The sequence below is a fragment of the Tyto alba genome, unplaced genomic scaffold (genome assembly GCF_018691265.1).
Source record: "Tyto alba isolate M040663 unplaced genomic scaffold, T.alba_DEE_v4.0 Super-Scaffold_7, whole genome shotgun sequence".
NCBI lineage: Eukaryota > Metazoa > Chordata > Aves > Strigiformes > Tytonidae > Tyto > Tyto alba.
In genome coordinates this window covers 28,493,399-28,509,233 of record NW_024881328.1, presented here as the reverse complement: position 1 = coordinate 28,509,233, position 15,835 = coordinate 28,493,399, and the positions used below count along the sequence as shown (strand labels likewise).

The 15,835-nt window shown below is 38.1% G+C and overlaps 1 protein-coding gene across 1 annotated transcript in view; it reads left to right on the top strand.

Moving 5' to 3' along the window:
- The window catches only part of RAPH1 (Ras association (RalGDS/AF-6) and pleckstrin homology domains 1), a 101,677-nt gene that overhangs the window by 57,261 nt on the left and 28,581 nt on the right, over window positions 1-15,835 (top strand).

Sequence of the window (15,835 nt, the reverse complement as noted above, 5' to 3'; positions counted from 1 at the left end):
TTTGTCATCCCTTGAGAAAGGTATACGTTTTGGAGAACATTAATGTTCTGATCAGCATATCTTTTCTAGTATTTTGAGGATTTAAAAATTACTATTACTTTTAACATCCATATTTTTCAGTGTGACTTGAAATAATTGCTGCTGGGAGTTACAGTAGAAAACAGTCTAAAACAGTCATCATTGCAATGTCTGCTTATACTTATTGAATGAAATGAGTTAAAATCATAATTTTCCTATTTTTTGATAGTTATCTTTTTGCTATTTTTTCTCTATCCAGGTTTTTTGAAGTAAGTTGAGTTTCTGAAACTTAATTCATAGTCTGTTCCATATTATGAGGAAGCACTAACTAGCATTTTATGTACTGTGTCGGAATTGTTCCCAAAAGAAGTGATTTTGACAGGAGAAGTTGCAAGTGTATTCAATACCTGATGGTAGGCTTCATATTTGTTGGTTTTAGAGAAGGAAGAGTATCTTCTGAAGGTTATAAAGAAACAACTTAGGTTCAGTCTCCAGCATGACTAGTGTTATGGACCATCCAGGGTTACTGTTATAAAGTCTTGTAACACAGTTTATATCAACAGATTCTTCACTTCAGCAGTTTCCGTGGAAGTGAGAATTATGTGATTTGATGACGTGACAAGGAGAAAAATTTCTTATTGCCTCTTAAGAATCCTCTTAAAATGCTATCGCATTTCCCTTCCTGGATGCTCACCAGGCTGTGGTATTTTGAGTTCTGCCTGAGCAGTGGTGATATTAGATTAACTGGGAATCCTAAGTGGAGTCTAGCTCTGTATTCGTCATTTAAAATGCCAAACTATAAGTGTTGGTTTTAAAATTCTTTCATTGATAGAGTGGTTTTATAGATGCCCTTCTAGTAAAAAAAAAAATCTACTCATGCTTATTACATGTTTTTTTTTTTTTTTTTTTTCCCTACATATAGTGGAAATAACTTCGGGAAGCTTTTTCATTTGCACTGCGTTTGCATTAGTCATTTTATATAAGAACTTATGAAAAGGTATGGCTGTAACTGATGGCTGGATTTTATTGAGAAAGCTCTGTTATACCTAAAAAGTACAGCTTTAAAGGACCTTCCAGTAGAAGTGAAGAATTATAACTAGCTTTGGACTGTCCACATATTATATACTATTTAGGTTTGCACCCTTGGTTAAGTGCTGGCCTAGAAATATGTGCTGTTTCAAAGAATATGGTAAATAAATTAGGTATGAAGTCTTTGACTCAGTGTTATTCACGTTGAATAAGCTTCACTGAGTATTTTAGTGAATGAAGCAATTAACGCTCTTACAACCTAGCTCTTGTATAACTTTATGCTTAATATTAAGAACTGTACCTTTTTGCATTCTGAAGCTTTTGTCAAATTTTAATACTTTCTTGATGTTTCAAACTACTTCTACGTTCCAAGGATATTTTAATATTCTGGTTGCATGACAATTAAAAAATAATCTTTAAACTGAAACTACCGGTTATGAGAATTGATGGCCTTGTACTGTGGAAGCAGTTAGTTTACTACAACAGGATAGAAAAATGCATGGCATTGGAGGGGAGCAAGAAGGGTGGGACCTACTACTTTGTGTAATTGCAATAGTTTTTAAATCCCAAACAAACCTAAGACAGTGCACGGGGAGAGGGGGAGAGATTTCTTCATTGCCAGGGTATGAGTTCTCGTTGTTGTGATGGGAGCAGGTGGAAGAACAGGTGCTTTTCTGGTGGAAGACTAGGAATGTCTACCTATGAGTAATTAATGTTTTGGTTTTGTTTTCATAGATGTCATTGGTGTTATTTTTAGCCTGGGAAAGTACTTGGGACAAAAAAAGTAGGTTAATTTATTTGGAAAGATCAGGTATTTATAGTGTCAGAGCTTTGAGATATATATATATATATATATATATATATATATATATATATATATATATATATATATATATATATATATATATATATATATTTGAACTCCAGAAGCAGAGAGGAAGAGTGAGCTATTTAGATCCTGTGTGTGGTCCAATGTGATTGTAGTATCTTAAAAAAATGACAAAATATTTATCTTCCCCTGAACAATGGAATATTCCTAGGAGCCTGTATTAAAGGGCGACATCTGTTCACCTCAAAGCTTGATGTTTGAGCTGAAGTCTTTCCCTTGAAATAGATTAAATGCTTTAAAACTGTGGATTGTGAAAGAGTAACACGTTGTTCTAAAATTAAACTTAATTTTTTTTTCTTTCTCTAATGATTTGTGCAGGTCAAATATTTTAAAAATGTTATGTGCACATAGCTGTTGTTTAGCCAAGCTGTAATTCTTAGAACTTGGGCTTTCCTGTTTCTTTGCTGCTACTTCTATTCCAACTTTTGTGTAGCTGCAGTATCGCAGAATGTGTTATGCAGTAGGAAGGAGCCATGCACAAAAGGTGACTGGCACAGAACTGTTGCCTTCCTGTTTCTAGCCATGTCTCTCCAGCTCAAATTCACATAGATCATTATCACACTGCTATTTTACATTTTACTGGCCAGCACACATTCCCATGAAATACCATTGTTCTTGATTTGCAAACGAATTTTCTTGTGGTTATCGATTTTCATATTTTGATGCAGATCTGGAAAGCAGTATTAGCAAAGTCCCCAGTGGTATTTTGTAAGAAATATATGGCATTCCCATTTCTGGGTAGAATAAAAGTTCCTTAGTGGAGAAACTTCCACTGTACTTAAATGCAAGATGACAACAACTAAAATGACCATTATAGGAAGAAGAGTAAACAATCTGCCTTGAGCTTCTCTGTGGGAGAAATATCCTCCAGCAAATAGTATTTCCTTTGAGAGATTCAGTATCCTGATACTGCTGTTGACTGGTAGGCTAGAGAGAGCAGGTGGCTAAACCCTAAGGAAGAGGCTACAAATGTACATTGCAGTGTTCTTTCTACTGCAGTGCTCCCTTCACCAAGAAAAAGTGATCTATATTAATTTGAGTCCATGATGTCTGACAAGAACTCTATCAAGAAACTCTTCAAAATAATTTCCTTGAGCTTGTATTTGGGTTTTTATGTATATTTTTGAGCTTTGAACGGAGCCAACCAATTTATTCCAGAAGTTCTGAAATAGCATGTTGTGATGAGATCACTCTAAACTGACTTTGTGTGAAGTTGGGAGCTTCTGTATAGGAAAGGATATGATTCAGAGTAAAAATACACCTAGCAGAAATCATAAAAAGAGGATCAGTCTGCCTTCAAATTAAGCAAAGCTGTATTATTCACCAGCAATGCTAGCACCACTTCAGGCTTGCTCAGGCGGAGTAAATGAACTATTCCTTAAATTGTACCCTTTCTTAAGTATCGTTGAAATTGCTGGAAATCCTGTGGATGTAGAAAAAGCAGAATGTATTAGTTCATTGATCCCAAATGATATGATTATGTATGTCAGGAAGTCTGATCTGAGAATTCTGTACAACTGTAAACAATTCATGAGACCTTTTAATTGTACCAGGTCCTGCATCACAAACCTTTCATTGGTGTGTGCTTGAGGTGTGAAAAATTGGTCACTAGGCAGCACTGCTGTGCTTAAAACATAAGATGTAGACACAGACGGTAATTAATCCACAGACAGAAAAATCTTCATTCAGTCTGTAGTATAACCCATGTCTATATTTAGTGGCTAAGTACCAGGTGGAGCTTGTGACTGGAGCCTAGGTTTTACGTCAGATGCCCTGTAGAGTCTCTTCTGAGCTGTAACTTTTAAACCCTGCTAGAGATCCTTAGTAATTACTCAACCCAGGATGTGGCAGCTGCATCAAATAAGCTCCTTCTACAGGAACTGTATTCACCAAACTATCTGATAATGCCTTCTGTGAAGTTGTAGGCATGGTCTCTTAATTTTTTTCAGGACACTATACCTTATTGTGGCACTGAATAAGAGATGGGGATTCTGTGCTGCTAATTCTTAAACAAGTACAGTAGGCTGCTCCGTTGTCATACCTTGTTCTATATAGCATTGGAGCAACCAATACAAATAAGGCTGAGACATATGCAGCCACATGGGGCAAAATTTGCAGTATGGTAGTGGTACACAGGAGGTATATTTAATGCTTTTGCTAAGTGGCACAGTATTTGCCTAATTTCCTTAGCAGATTTGTGACTTTGTTTCTGCAAATTCCTGTGGGTTGATGGTTTTGTTGTTCCTCTGTAGCAGATGCTGGAGAAGATAATTGTTCTTTTAACTGTCATTGACTGGGTTTTTTTTTGCCTTTTGAGAACTCCTTCTCTACTGGTTGCTACTGATTTTGCTTCCACTTTTTAAACAGATGAATATATATTTTCTGCTAATTTCTCTTCTGAGAGAAATATGAGGATTTGTTTCTAACTTCTTAGTTTATATAATTTGGACTGTACAAGAGAAGAGAGACATACGACCTTTTTAAAAAAAAAATAGGAAAAAAAATTTGTAAAACAGGTTTGGATTATTACTGTGGTAACATCTTTTTTCTTTAACTATGGAAGCAACAGCCAGTGTAGAAAGCATGAAACCAGTTCTTTGTCTTCAGGATGACCAGTTTTTAGTGGCTTTTTGTTTGTGTAATGGAAGTAGAAAGTTCAGTTTTAGAAAACTGGACAGGATTTTGAAAAGCATTGTAAGTGCATGTTTTCTTAATTTTATAGTTCTAAATGTCTTTAAAATTAAGTTGTCTCTTGCAGAAAAGAAACCAGGAGCAGGTAAGCAAAACTTTTCTTAATTCTATTGTGTGACATTTTGTATATGGGAAGATTAAAATAGTGTCCCCTACTAGCACAACTGCTTTTATACTAGTGTTAGGCTCATAGTAGTTGGGAATGTTCATGTTTTCATGGGAGGGAAATAAAGTGATGACGTAGGGTTTTTTCTTTAAACCCTACTTCATCTTCTGTAATCAAGACACTATAAAATTACTATACTGACTTCTTTTGATTTATGTTCTTTCTCTTTCTTTCTGCACAAGCACTCCTATTTGGACAGGGAAACCTCCCTCCTTCTGAGAAACATTGCAGGAAAGCCTTCTCATTTGCTGACCAAGGTGATGCTTCTTCTTTCCACCTGTATGTGACTATTTCTATGTAGAAAGAATGCTTTTGGTGTGTGCTATGCTCGTCCCACCGCTGTCCTTTCCAGGAACTTGTACATTTATTTACATGATTTTTCTGCTTGTCCAAGGTGTTTTTAAAGGCTGAATTTTTTTGTTTGTTTCTGCAAGTTTATCGAAGTGTTCAAGTTCTTGGCAAATACTTAATAGCTATGTCAGCAGGTAAAATGCCTTAGCTGAAAAGGAAATGTACCAAGATAGAAGTTTTGATGCTTCTGTTCCCATTCGCTAGCTTAAAAAAAAAATTATAAAAATATCACAACTGTAGAAAATATTTTGAAATATTCAGTACTGTTAAAGGGCAGTAGTATCCTTAAAATAAGTTCACTTGCTATATTGAAGATGATCTGTATTAAATAATGGGATTTATTTTTTTTTAACATTTTGAATGCTGTCTTGATATAATATGGAGAGAATATCCTAGTAAGACAGTGGTCTAATGAGCCAGATATGTACAAATCCTGATGTATAAATTCGTTTTCTTCACAGGGAAAAGGTCAGTAATGTAATAAGAGAGCGCAAATTGCCGTTCAGTTTAAGAATTACATTTTCTGTACATATTTCCTTCTGAAACTTGAGTAGGAGTGATGGAGCAAGCTATAAATCTCCTTGATGAAAACATAAGATGGGATGAAGAACATACAACTTCATGTTGTTGAGAAAACATTGAATGTTCACTAGCTGAGGTGTCAGACATGTCTGCTACTTACCTATTGCAAACCACTCCTTGGGCTGTTTTTCTAAAATAGACACTCCAGTGGAGAAAACTCAGGAAGACCTGAAGTGACAAAAAGTACCTTGGCAACTTAAAACCAATAAGAATAATGCCTGCTGGGCATAAGTAGTCTTTATTTTCCAATAGAGATTTAGAATTAGTTTACTGCTTTTTTCTTAAATACCTTAACATTCTTCTCAAAATGCTTAGCATGCATCTTGACAACAAATTTTCAGGCTGTCTTCTAGAGGGGGGTATAAACAGCCAAAACCAAGTAATTTTCTGCTCTTGTGATTGTTTTGCTTAAAATCTGAGTCCATACCTCTTTCCTCCCCAGTGTGTCCTTGCCCCCACACCCCCAACAAAGCAAACAGCCCCCAAACCAGCAAACCTTTCTTGATTGCAAATAGATTAACAACGGCTGTGGCACAGACAGAAACCATAATTTACTCTTTCATCTGCATGTGTTTTCATATCCTCCCTTCTGGTTGTTTATATACAGGATGAGTGTTGGTCACCATCTGGAACTTCAATTTAAAAAATTGCATAAAATATTAAGTCCATTGCATCATACTGACCATGGACTACCTCTTATCAGTGATTCTAATAGAATCCTGAAGTTAAATGTTTGGATTTATAAATCTTTGTCTTGGTGTATTAGACTTTCCATACCTCTGAATCAAGTGCTTTTGATGAGCTTGCTGATGTTCTGAGGATAATGTTTGTTGTTAGCTCAGTTTAGGACTGTCTTAGTACAACTGTGCCCTCTACTTCTGACTACTGAGCACACAGCCCTCATGTGGGTGCTTACTGCTTCTCTTCTGATTTCCTGCAGAGAGAAATATCTTTAGGAAAATGATGAAATGGAAGTCCACTTTGCTGCTTAGATCTCTTCAGCTTGCTGTAACATTAGATAAGCCCCAGTGTGAGAAGCAGTCCCAAGTAATGAGAGCTCTCCTTGCAGTTGTATAGCAAGGTGTTAGATCAGTTAACTGTAGGATCATGGTGTATATGGTGTGTCAACTAGTTCTTATTGTCTTATTGTTTCTTGTATTCTTCCCCTTCTCTGATCTGCCTACCTCTTATGTTGAGACTAGAGACACTTTGGGGTAATAATACTATTTTTGTGCTCTGGTAATATGACTAATCATAAGAATTACAGTCATGGACTAGATTCCTTGCAGACACAGTTCCTGCCACAGCATAGGGCAGATCTTGGCACAGAAACCCTTTTTTGGAAATCAGAAGTGAAAGCTTATCAGTGAAATAAGTTATTGAATACTGGGGAAAAAAAAAAAAAAAGAGAGCAATGTGTCTTTAATATCAAATCTGCAAGCTTGTTTCCCTGTAGGCTTGGAATCTGGAGACTAAGCTTATGGCTGTGAAATACAGAGCACATGCAAATACTTTGGAGTATTCAGGGCTCAGATATATCCTAGTTTAGGACATGAAAATAGGAAATAGAAATGTAACATACTGGATTTTGAAGTTATTTCTTTTACTGTTCTGATGTGTGTGCAGCTAAAACTACATTTGGGAAACCACATGATGGTGATTTAATGATGTAATGCTTCAGATATGTATGTCAGCATCTGGAGAAAAGGAAGCATGTTATGTCTTCTCTTCCCAAATATCTGGTACTTCATTCTTCTTTTCTTGTTGACCTGAAAGACAAATATTCTTCTTATGAATGTTGCATCCCCTGGTTTATAGATTTTGGTTACTACATACTGTAATCCCTTCAGACCTTTGAATAAATCAGTTGTGAAGCTAGCCTTCGTGCATCTTAGGTCAATTAGATTGATGTGCTCATTCTTGACTGAAGCATCTGTTTAAGATTTTTTTTTTTTTTTAATTCAGTTTAAAACTATGGCAACTGATTTCTAATCTGCAAAAGATGTAAGCACAATCTGAAAACTCCAGCCAGTTCTTGAGGAAGTTGTGATGGCCACACGTGAAAACCACAAAAAAGATTTAGGTGGTTAGTAGCAGGGTTTGTGCAGTGCTGAAAATTATGATATAAAATCTTTATTTAACAAGCTGCTTTGTACTAATCCGGTGTGATTATTGTGATGTTCCAGTTTAGTTTTAATGTCATCTTTGTCTTGGAATGAATTATAATAAGCTATTGTGGATACATTGTTAGACAAATAGCCTATGTCCTTACATCTTTCTGCCCTGTTCTGTATATATCAGTTGAGCTTTTTGTCCAGCTAAAACTCCTTAGCAGTCAGTCCTAGTGCCTTATCTGTTATGCTGTAGTCTGTTTTCCACTCTCAAACTTCTTTACAGTGGTTTCTAGGGCCTATTCTCCCTCCTGGTTTGTGTTATTCTTGTTGATTTTGCTGTTGTTTTTCTCTTCCCTTCTTGCTTTTTCCTGGTGCCAGATCTAGTACCTTTTCTCCTATAACTATTTGCCTTAGCCCCAGGGAGAAGCCTGACCTAGAGCTGTTACAAGACAGGTTCTATACAGTCAAGTAGGAAGATAATCTAGTGCAGATGGATGGGTCAAGGGATAAAGAGCCAGTGAAATTCCTTGCAATTGTGTTTTGGGTTTTTTTCTTCATGGCTATTACCTTTGTCAAATCTAGTTTGAATGGTCTTTCAGGGACAGCAGAATGTATGTCCTTACTGAATAAGATTGTATTCTGCCATATCTTCAAAATAACATGAAGTCTAGTTGAGGGCCGTTGACCAGTGGTGCACCCCAGAGGTCAGTACTGGGTCCAATACTTTTCAACACAGAACGGTTTGGGTTTGAAGGGAACTTAAAGGTCATCTAGTCCCAACCCCCCTGCCACAGGCAGGGACGCCTTCCACTAGACCAGGCTGCTCAAAGCCCCGTCCAGCCTGGCCTTGAACCCTTCCAGGGAGGGGGCAGCCACAGCTGCTCTGGGCACCCTGGGCCAGTGTCTCACCGCCCTCACAGTTAAGAATTTCTTCCTTATATCTATTCTAAATCTATTCTCTTTCAGTTTAAAACCATTACCCCTTGTCCTATCCCTACACTCCCTGATAAAGAGTCCCTCCTCACCTTTCCCATAGCCCCCTTTAAATACTCTAAGGTCGCTATAATGTCTCCCAGAGCCTTCTCTTCTCTGGGCTGAACACCCCCAACTCTCTCAGCCTATTCTCGTAAGGCAGGTGCTCCAGCCCCCTGGCCATCTTTGTGGCCTCCTCTGGCCCTGCTTGCATTGGGGTTTATGTCCCTCTTATGTTGGGAGCCCTGATTCTGGGCACAGAACTCCAGGTGGGGTCTCATGAAAGTGGAGTACAGGGGCAGAATCCCCTCCCTTGACCCACTGGCCACACTTCTCTTGATGCAGCCCACGACATGGTTGGCTTTTTGGGCTGCAAGCTCACATTTCTGGCTCACAGTCAGTTTTCCATCCACCAGCACCCCCAAGTCTTTCTCCTCAGGACTGTTCTCAACCCACTCATCACCCAGCCTGTATTTGTGTTTGAGATTGCCGTGACCCATGTGCAGGACCTTGCACTTGGTCTTGTTGAACTTGATGAGGTTTTCTTGGGCCCAGCGCTCCAGCCTGTCCAGGTCCCTCTGGATGGCATCCCTTCCCTCCAGCGTGTTGACTGCACCACACAGCTTGGTGTGGTTGGCAAACTTGCTGAGGGTGCACTCAGTCCCACCGTCCATATTGCCAACACATATGTTAAACAGTACTAGTCCCAACACCAATCCTTGAGGAATGCCACTCATCACCGCTTTCCACTTGATCATCGAGCCATGGATGGCAGCTCTTTGGATTCAACCATTGAGCCAATTCCTTATCCACCGAGTGGTCCATCTGTGAAATTCATGTCTTGCCCACTTACGTCTTCGTTACTGGTCTGGATGGTAGGGCAGAGTGTGCCCTCAGCAAGTTTGCTGATGACACCAAACTGGGAGGAGTAGCTGTCATGCCAGAGGGTTATGTTGCTATCCAGAGGGACCTTGACAGGCTGGAGAAATGGGGTGACAGGAATCTTGCTCAGTTCCACAGAGGGAAGTGTGAAGTTCTGCGCCTGGGAGGAACAACCCTGTGCATGAGTCCATTCTGGGGACCACCTAGCTAGGAAAGGCAGGAAAGGACCTGGGGTCTTTGAACACGTGTGCCCTTGTGGCAAAGAAGGCTGATGGTATCCTGGGCTGCACTGGGAGGAGTATTGCTAGCAGGTGGGTAGAGGTGGTTCTTCCCACTTACTCAGCACTGGTGAGGCCATGCCTGGAGTAGTGTGTCCACCAGTACAAGAGATATGGAGCTACTGAAGAGTCCAGCGAAGGGCCACAAATATGATGAAGGGGCTGGAGCATCGCTCTTGTGAGCAGTGCCTGAGAGAGCTGGGACTGTTCAGCCTGGCAAAGAGAAGGCTTGTGGGGATCTCATCAATGTGTATAAATATCTGAAGGGAGGGTGTGAAGAAGATGGGATAGAGCCAGGCTCTTTTCAGTGGTGCCCAGCAACAGGACCAGAGACGGTGGGCACAAATTAAAACACAGGATGCTCTGTCTGAATATCAGGAAACTCTTTTACAGTTAGGGTGACTGAGCACTGCCACAGGTTGCCCAGAGAGGTTATAGAATCTCCATCCTTGGAGATACTCTGAAGCCACCTGGACACGATCCTGAGCACCTGGCTCTAGGTGGCTCTACTTGAGTAGGGGAGTTGGACAAGATGATCTCAGCCATTCTGTGAAAATTGCAAAAAACATGTTTCCCGGAGATAGGGTCATCCACAATTTTTTGATAATGACAAACTTAACTTTTGCTTTTTGGCATCCTTTGAGATAGCTGAGGTACTGGTTTTTCATCGTCTCCTCCTTCGGTTTAAGATGGACACTAGCATCACAGTTTTCTTCCCAACCAGTTGGTTTAATGGTATCACAAGCAAAATTCTGGTCTTGTCAAAGTTGCTCAGTGCTTCTCTTTAATAAGTAGCAGCACTGCCAGGTTTATCTGTGAAAATTTCTTTGCATCATGCTTCTAGCATTAACATTTTGACAAATAGTGTATGTTGTAGTATGGCCTAAGATCATTGGGGACAGTGTGAAAAGCTTAAGTGCTGGGTGATTTTGATCAAGGGAGGTTCTGGGGGGATTCATAGATTGCATTATGCATTTAAGTTCATAAGCAGCTGCCATCTATCTCTTAGCCTTCCTTCTTTGCCCTAATAGTCTGTGGGAGTCGCTTCTGTAGGAACTTGTGGCAAGGGCCAGTGTGGCTCTGAGGTGCATTTAAATGTAACTGCTGTTTTCCAATTACCATTCAGAAGCCATCTTCTGTGTTGGAGTTAAAGTTTGTGAATGGTTCACAGAAGTAGAACAAAGGAAAAATATGGTACTACCTCAGTGTAGTATAATTGTAATATTTGAAAACTTCTCAGGTGAGTAATTCTCAAACACAATCTCCAACACAATACTACTGCTTTACATCCATTTCCATATTTATTAACATAATACAATATGGTGACAGTAAGTTAGGAATGTGCCTGAGGTATAGAAGACTGCATATTAAGTTGGGAAGAGAAGATGGACCCCTCACCAGGAAAGTGGCTGCTGTACACTCATATTTAGTGAGCTTTGAAAGAGAGTAATGCCTTGTTTCCTTCTCTGCTTTACTCAGATACAGGTTATTCTGTGTTATTGTGGGAAGAAACACAGTAAAGCATATGTCTTGAGAATGGTCATGAACTAATACTGTAAACAAAAGTTCACTGTTTGTAAACGGACTGTGCCACCATTGCCACGCACTGTTTTTTAGAGTAGAGGTGTTCTGCCTGTCCTAATGAGTTTATTAAGAAATACAAACTGCTGTTAACATTCACTTGTTCAGCTTTCCCCTTCCAGTGCTGTTCACATACATACTTGTTCTAGTGTTCTTTTTTTTTTTTGTAATAATAAATGAAAGCAATTGACAGAATACACTATTAATGTAATTAATATTCTGATTGATACACATTAAACATGGGACTAATACAGATGTCTTGAAGTTTGGGGGAATTAGGTACAAATTAATATGGTATTCTTGGGCAACAGGAACCTCTGTTTCAATAAATACTCTTCAGAAAGGAGAGTCCTTACAAAATAGGTGATTGCATTTCTATCTGAGGCTAGACTGTAGCTGGGAAAATAAACAGTGAATACCTGCTTCTAGTCTTTCAGAAGTCAATGCTACTTGATCTTATCTGCATTCAAAGAAAGAATTCAGAGAAAAATTTAAAATACTAAACATAAAAGCCATTTCTTCTTTTATGCCTCTTATGATATGTGTATCTACCCTGCTAACTTAAGTGAAATGTGGACTTTGTTAATTACCTCTTACTTAATTACTAGCTTTCCTAAATATTGTAACTGTTAAGTGATTTTTCTCCTTCCCCCCCTTTTTTTTTTCCATTCTGCCTGTGATCTCTGTAAAAGGGGTCAGCTAATGACATTTTAATAATGTACAGTAAAACAAAAAATAAAATCCCAACCTAAAAATGTGAGGCATAAAATCATTTGAGCAAGGTCAGCTCTGTTGTAGCACACATCTTGCATATCTAAGGTTAAAACACAGCTGGAATATTTTGTAACTGCACATTTAACAGGAAACTGGGGCAGGAGGTTGTGATTGTTGTTATTTTATGGAAATCTTAGTTTTAGATTTTTTGAGATTATTCTTTGTAGTATTCTAGTATAGGCTAAAATTATTGAAAACAGAGTTCTGGCATAATAATAAATAGAAAACCACATTAATTAAAGACCATTGCATTGCAGAGCTGTACTCTTTCAATTTTAGTTCAGAACTATGTTAGGGTACTTTAGATGAACAAGTTCTTAACATAAGTACGTTTTTAAGCATTCTTTCAATCAGGTGTGATGTTTTCTGTAACCACAAGTAATCTTAGCTCAGAACTTTAAAATGTGGGTATAACAATACTCCTGAAGTTGTCCCATTAAAGTGAGACATTTATGTTGCAATTTGTGATCTGTACTGCTACTAAAAGAGCATATCCTTTTCCTGTCAGAGGTGGAAATGAGTCCTTTATGTTTTGTGGTGTTACTCAATGGGTATTTGTATGTATCTCCTTTATGCTTTTTCATAGCATGTATGTGACCAGAAGGGCAGTCTTGCCAGGGAGTGGATTCTGCTGAATCTCTCTGCTGTGTTAATTTTTTATCAGATCAGCTCCCTGACTGAATTGTCTGTGTGGCTATGGCAGCACTATGACTGCTATAACTGAGAAGTAACGCTGGGCGAGGGAGGCAGGTGTATCAGCCATATGAGAGATTTATTCTGGCATATGCCACTTGGGGAACTGTGACCTAGGCAGCAATCCTGCCATTTACATGCATATTTATTTCCCTTTGGCAGCCAAACTTGCACCACTATTGCCAGAAGGATTTACTAGCAAAGGGGAAATAAATACCTAAGTTAAATGTGATATATGTCCTGGCCTTGTTAGTTTGTGGTGTTGAATAGTTTATAGTTGCAGTCAGATATTTTTGCCACCTGTCACCTTTCTTTGTGTGCAATGAAAAATGTTGTTAGCTGATGGATCACACATGCTTCCTCCCACTGAAGAGTTGTCTTGGTTCCATGTACCGGGGAGAAGAGAGCCTGTGTTTGTGTCTGAGTGCAGTTTTGAAGTGGCTTCGGGATGGGGATGTGGATGGCTGTTTTCCTGGGCCATTAGGAGAGAAATGGAATAAATTGATGTAGGTTTTGAAGAATTCTGTAGTTGCTAAAATATGTTATTAAGTAATCAAAATAGATAGTTCCTCCTCCTGCTCCAGTGCAACATCGTTTGTCACATTGGCAATGATGCAACAGTGGCCTCAGCACTAACTATACAGCAAAACTTGAATAACTTAAAATCCTTGACTACTATGTGCTTTCAGAAGTTTCTAATTCTTGCTTTCTTTTCCTCTTTGCATTTACAGTAAGTGGATTGAGATCTCTTTTTATAACTTATTGCTGGTTCAAACCAGTTCTTATTTTTATAATTTTAGTTCTGGGTTTTTGTTTAAATTTTAACCGACTTTACTAGAATTTAACAAAGTGTAAGAAATCCTGATCTGTGGACCCGCATTAAAATTGTGTGGGAAATGAAAAGTAATTGATAAGTATTAAAATAGTAAATTCTCAATCTCTTTTGGTCTACATATTTATTTTTAAAAGCATTTTAGGGAATGACAGTCTATAAACTTTGGGATCAACAAAGGCATTTTAGCTGCGTTGGCACAGGTATATGAGAGGCCCCCAGCTGAATCCCTGTTGCTCTCTTGTGGGTGCCTGTGCCTGTGGGCTGTGGCTGTAAAGTGCTCCTGCTGGGGTTTGCTGTAGACAGTTGCATTGCACAGATGTGCAGTGAAATGGGGTGGAAAATTGTGCTGCTTGGCTTTAGTGAAGAGCAAAACCAAACGTGCTGTCAACCTTTGTACAGCAACAAAGGTTTATGGTTGGGTTAATGAGCAGCTCTTTTAAACCATAAATTTCAGTTTCTCCAAATATACAATAAAGAGAAGTCTTTTGATCTTGCTGGTTTCATAATGCATAGGTTCATAGTATCGCTTTTAGAAACCTGCAAGTATTAAAAGCCTTGCTTTTGAGTAATAATTTATTTCTATGGGTGGAAATGGTTAACGTTAAGGAAGAATATTTTAGAATTGTGTGTGTGTTTTACATTAAATGATTCTAGGTATCATGGCACTGTTTGTTTTTAATAGAATACTAATCTGATTTAACCTTTCTAGGTATATGACACCATCGTTATGGTGAATAAAAAGGTATAGTTCCCTGTAGACTAATAAAAAGCTGTGTTTCTAGGTAACTGAGTTCCCAGATAATGTTTCAAGCTCACATTTTCTGCTCCTCTCAACTTACTGGTTCATTTTATTGAAAAGAATTGTGTTTCTCACAAGGTAGCCTATTGTCCTGTTAAGCTGATGTTTTTTCTGGTGTGTAGTATGGTCACAGGTGTGAGGGAGCAAAAGCTGTAAAGTAAGAGTAGAATAAGTAAGATAGAGAATGCCCTTCAGCAGTTGATAGGAATATTAGTAATTCTCTGAGAAGTGGAAAGCTTAAACTCTGTGGATTTCAGGATATCTGAATCTTGACTGTTACAAGAAAAGCAACCATCTAAACACATGGTAAAGAAACCACAGATTATATTTATACAAGAAAGCAATGCAAAACGAAATGTCTGTGCCATGCTGAGTGTGATGGGCTGTGCTACTTTTGATCTGAGAAAAATCTTAATTTTTCTTTTCTAAGGAGATTGAATATTTTGGAGGGGATTTGTGTGTTTAATATGCTTGTTTATTGTTATAGAGATTTAAAAATAATTATGAAACTTTTAGATATTAGCCTCAATGAACATCCACAATTTAAGATTTCTGAAATCAGAAAACCTGCATAGGCATCTTGAAAAGAGTGGTTGCTTGTTTAGCTGCCTATTTCAAATCCACTTTTAACAGAAATATCAATAATCTCCAGAAATTAAAAAACAGTATTGCTAGTCTTACAATATACCGATTTCTTTAGCATCAGCAGATAGAATAGATTTCAATTATCTGAATTTTTAATGCATTTCCCGTTGTAACAAAAATAGATTACTTGAAAGAGCATCATAGAAAAGGATGCTCATTTGCTTTATGTGTCTTAAAATACTTAAAGCAAGGAGGAATACAGCCTGGATCTAGTAAAGATAAAGAGAGTGTACAAGCTATTTACCTATTGCCAACAGATTTAATGGTTTAAAATCTTGATCAAAAACCTATTGGGTGTATTCAAGTATACAATCTTGTTGAATATGTATTGTCCAAATCTATGACTGTAAATACACGATATACTAAAATATTTGGTAGCAATGCACAAGGCTACTTACACTATGCAGGAACAGAGAAATGCCAGTTGTGTTTATACAAATTACATACCTCCAGTATGTTCTTTTGGGGACAATGGCAGTTGTATTTCTAAATGTTAGATATCTATATAGTAACGCTTTTCGTCTTAAAAAAAATAA